Raw genomic sequence first — 4,759 nt, 5'->3', positions numbered from 1 at the left:
CTGAGAATTTGCCCTCCATTTTTTTTCAGGCTCCATTAAAAATTATTATTGTATTAATAAGACTTAAAATCACAGTCAATTTCCTATGTGTTGCTAAACCTTTATTTTAAATTTCCGTACTTGTCTTCCTGTAGACTAGTAACAGACAGCCTGGGTATTGGCACTGGTTCATGACTCCACTTGGAGTAGAAATGGTGTAAAGTTCACAGATGACAATGATGTGGTGTTCCTTAGATAAGTAATCACTCACTTCTCTGGACGTCTCTATGATTTTTTTCTATATTGTTTTTTATTTCTAAACAAATCGACATAAAATAACTCCAGATGGTAGTGAAGGAAGAACTAACAAATTCTCAAGTGATGTGATGCTGCTGATTCCGGCCCAAACTTTGAAAACCAGTGATTCAAAGAAAAGTTTAAAGATAAAAAAGACTTTGCTGATGGCAAGCCTTGAGACTCAGAGGGCAGAACAGAGAGAATTTGGAGTAGTAGAGAGCTGGGAGGCTGGGAAATTGGGTGAAATTAGAGCCATAAAGGAAGAGGGGTCTAGGTGTTGAGCATTGACCGAAGGGGCTTGTACTTTTGGTGCTGGTTCACATAAACACAAAGAAATAGAGGCTATGCTGGGCTTAGCCCTGCAGATTGTAGTGGTGAGGCAGGAGTGGTTTCGGTTAGTAGAAGGGAGCGGGTAATGTCTTATTAAGAGCCAAACAGAGCCCTGGAGGTCACATCTGTATTTTGACTCCTCTTTTCCCCTTGTAGAATTCTACATGCTCTTAGTTACTCATACCTCACATCATGCCTCACTTTCCTTAATGAAGACTTTTCTCAGATTCTCTGGAAGGGTAACTTCAATTCTGTAAGGCAAAGATTCTGTTTTCAGACAGGATAATTGTGGAACCAGAGCCTGACACTTCCCCTTGCCCTGTAGCCTCCCCATGAAAGTCATGGTCTCCTTAACCACTTTGATAGGAGGATCAAATGTTTGTGCTTACCACTTGTCTCTGCCTGACCAAGATTACAAGCTATGGACATGATGTCCTTCTGGACTAGGGAGAAAGTTACAAGTCTTTTTTTTTTTTTTTTTTTTTGAGGAGACGGAGTCTCGCTCTGTCGCCCAGGCTGGAGTGCAGTGGCGCGATCTCGGCTCACTGCAAGCTCCGCCTCCCGGGTTCACGCCATTCTCCTGCCTCAGCCTCTCCGAGTAGCTGGGACTACAGGCGCCCGCCACCACGCCCGGCTAATTTTTTGTATTTTTAGTAGAGACGGGGTTTCACCGTGGTCTCGATCTCCTGACCTCGTGATCTGCCCGCCTCGGCCTCCCAAAGTGCTGGGATTACAAGCGTGAGCCACCGCGCCCGGCCACAAGTCTTTTACTGACATTTTATCATAGCTTCCCTTGAGCCACAACACCATTTACATCCATTTTTTTTTTTTGAAATATGTTTTCAAACATTTAGTCTAGGCATGACTGAATGTCCCATCATGTTTCTGAGGTGTTGTCTCGGAGCACGCAAGTCTGAATATGTGGATTAACACTGCCATTACGACTCTACACAGGGATTGGCTGCATGCCAATGGTTGTTAGTACCTAGACATTTACTTTTATATTATTTAGATATATCTGCTTGCTCTGAGATTAGACATCCTTGCTTCATCCACAAAACTACCTCTTTCTTTGTTTACCTGATACAAATGACTATCCTATAAATATGCCTTTGTTTTTCTGTACCTGTCATTCACTCCTACAGCTTTCTTTCTATTTTATACTATTTTTGTTTAAGTATATAATGGCTAGCTAGATCATAAACTCCGTAAGTAAACTTTCTTCTTTATATCAACAATAATGCCTAGCATAGCAGTTTTGCAAAGGAAGTTCTCAGTGTTTGTTGATTGATTGACATGAAGAAATGTGTTAGGGCTGTTAAATTTGTTATGACAGAGAATCAAGCAGACTTAGCTCAGACTAGTAACAGCCTATCCAGTATAAGGAATTTGGCTAAATACTGAAAAGCTCCTTTAATTATTATGACATTTTAAATTGATTATATATTTCCAACTGTATTTTCCAGTTGTGCGTATAATTATTGTTATGCTAAACAGTATTTATACTTAAATGTTTAGTAGTTTATGTAAGTGACTGAAATCAGTAGTGTTTTACAGCCAAACAAAATTCATCTTTAATTGTTGTCTTCTCACAACCTTACCATTGGCAATTCCTTTGATGCAGTGTGCAGTTTAATTATAATCACCCTATATCATGTGAGATGCATTAAATGGCAGAGGCCTTGAATTTAACCCTGAAACAGGCAGGAATTTCCTTTTCAGGGGCTCTTCCTCCTGAGCCCTGAGTCCTTCTGCTCTATCACCATGGCTGTGCATCCCACCTGGTGTTCTCTCTCCCTCTTTTTAATTTTTAATTTTTATGGGTACATAGTGGATGTATCTATTTACAGGCTACATGAGATATTTTGATACAGGCATTCAATGTATAATAATCACATCAGGGTAAATGAGGTGTGCATCACCTTGAGCATTTATCCTTTCTTTGTGTTACAAACAATTCGATTATATTCTTTGTTACTTTTAAATGTACAATAAATTGTTGACTGTAGTCACTCTGTTGTGCTATCAAATATTAGATCTTATTCATTCTATCTAATTATATTTTTGTACCCATTAACCATACCCATTTCCTCCCCCGACCTGCAGCTACCCTTCCCAGCCTCTGGTAACCATCACTCTACTCTCTGTCTTCATAAATTCAATTGTTTTAATTTTTAGCTCCCACAAATAAGTGAGAACATGCAAAGTTTGTCTTTCTGTGCCTGGCTTGTTTCATTTAACGTAACGACTTTCAGTTACATCCATGTTGTTGCAAATGACAGAATCTCATTATTATACTTTTTAATGGCTGAATTGTACCCCATTATATATGTACCACATTTTCTTTCCTTTTTTTTTTTTTTTATTTTTTGACAGGGTCTTTCTCTCTCACCCAGGCTGGAGTGCAGTGGTGTGATAAAGGACTACTGCAGCCTTGACCTCCTGGGCTCAGGTGTTCCTCCCACCTCAGCCTCTTGAGTAGATGGGACTAGAGGTGCATACTACTATGGCCAGCTAATTTTTTCAATTTTTTTGAAGAGACAGGGTTGCGCTATGTTGCCAGGGCTAGTCTTGAACTCCTGGGCTCAAGTGATACCGTAGCCTTAGCCCCACATTTGTTTTATCCATCTGTCTGTTGATAGACACTAAAGTTGCTTCCAAATCTTGGCTATTGTGAATAGTGCTGCAATAAACCTGGGAGTGCAAATATCTCTTTGACAGCCTGATCTTTTTTCTTTTGAGTATAACTAGCAGTGGGATTGCTGGATCATATGAAAGTTCTATTTTCAGTTTTTAAAAATCTCCAAACCATTCTCCATAGTGGTTATACTAATTTAAAAATTTTTAAAAATATTGTGGGTACATAGTAGGTGTATATATTTGTGGGTTATATAAGATATTTGATACAGGCATGCAATGCATGATAATCACATCAGGGTAAATGGGTATCCATCACTTCAACAATTATTTTTTGTATTACCAACAATCCAAGTATATTCTTTCAGTTATTTTAAAATGTACAATTAAATCATTTTTGACTATAGTTACCCTGTTGTGCTAGCAAATACTAGGTCTTATTCATTCTTTCTAACTATTTTTTTTGGTACCCATTAACCATTCCCACTTCCCTCTCACCCCCTCACTACTCTTCTCAGCCTCTGGTAGCCATCTTTGTACTATTTCCATGAGTTCAATTGTTTTAATTTTTAGCTCTCACAAATAAGTCAGAACATGCGATGTTTGTCTTTCTGTGCCTGGCTTCTTGCTGCCCTGGAATAAACCCTACCTGGTGATTATGTATTTTGTTTAATATGTTATTGGACTCTGCGTAACAATATTTAGAATTTTTTCCTCAATATATGGAAGTGAGATTCAAATCTGATGTTCTTTAATTGTGTGCAATCTTAATCACTTTTATATCAGTTTTGAATTCATATCATAAAACTAATTAAGAAGGCTTTCTTTATTGTTCTATATCTGTATATTTTAAGTAACATTGAAATTATCTGCACTTCAGAAGTTTGTTGTAGTCTCTTTGTGAAATCTTCTAGGTATGGCATTCTTTTTGCTGGGGGCAGGAGGAGCTCTTGATGCTTGAGGGAGTCTTGGAATGATATGTTCACATGTACTTCTATCCCAGTCCTAGTTGTCTTGGATGACTGAGGGCTCTAGGTAGGAGGAAGAAGGAAGGAAGTGTCCAGGGGTACAGGCTACCTTTCCCAAGGCAGATGGGGCTGGGATGGATTGATAGTATAAAGGATTGAGAGTAACAATGATTCTTTGCTTGACCAAACTTTGTCAGGCTCCTGAACCTTCTCCTAGGCCCATCCATGCACTTCCTTGTAAAATCCATTTTTTAGCCAAGAACAAGGATAAATCAGTTTCGCAAGAACCCCTATCCGCCTATATCTGATCACCCGTGATATCTTATCAGGTTTCTCATCCTCCACCATTTCTCAGTTCATGTCTGATCTACCCTGGCCTGTCTTTAGCAAGAATCCTATTAGGTCAGTTTAGCCAGAATCTTCCTTACCCGTGATGTTCCCTCTTAGCACTTTTCCATCCACTGACCCCCACTCTGCTTCTTGGTGATAAATTCCCATTGCCTATGCTGTATTCAGAATTGAGCCCAAACTCTTCCGCACTGCAAAAT

This window comes from Hylobates moloch, unplaced genomic scaffold (genome assembly GCF_009828535.3).
Source record: "Hylobates moloch isolate HMO894 unplaced genomic scaffold, HMol_V3 SCAFFOLD_4, whole genome shotgun sequence".
NCBI classification, from domain to species: Eukaryota; Metazoa; Chordata; class Mammalia; order Primates; family Hylobatidae; genus Hylobates; species Hylobates moloch.
This window is presented reverse-complemented; position numbering follows the sequence as displayed.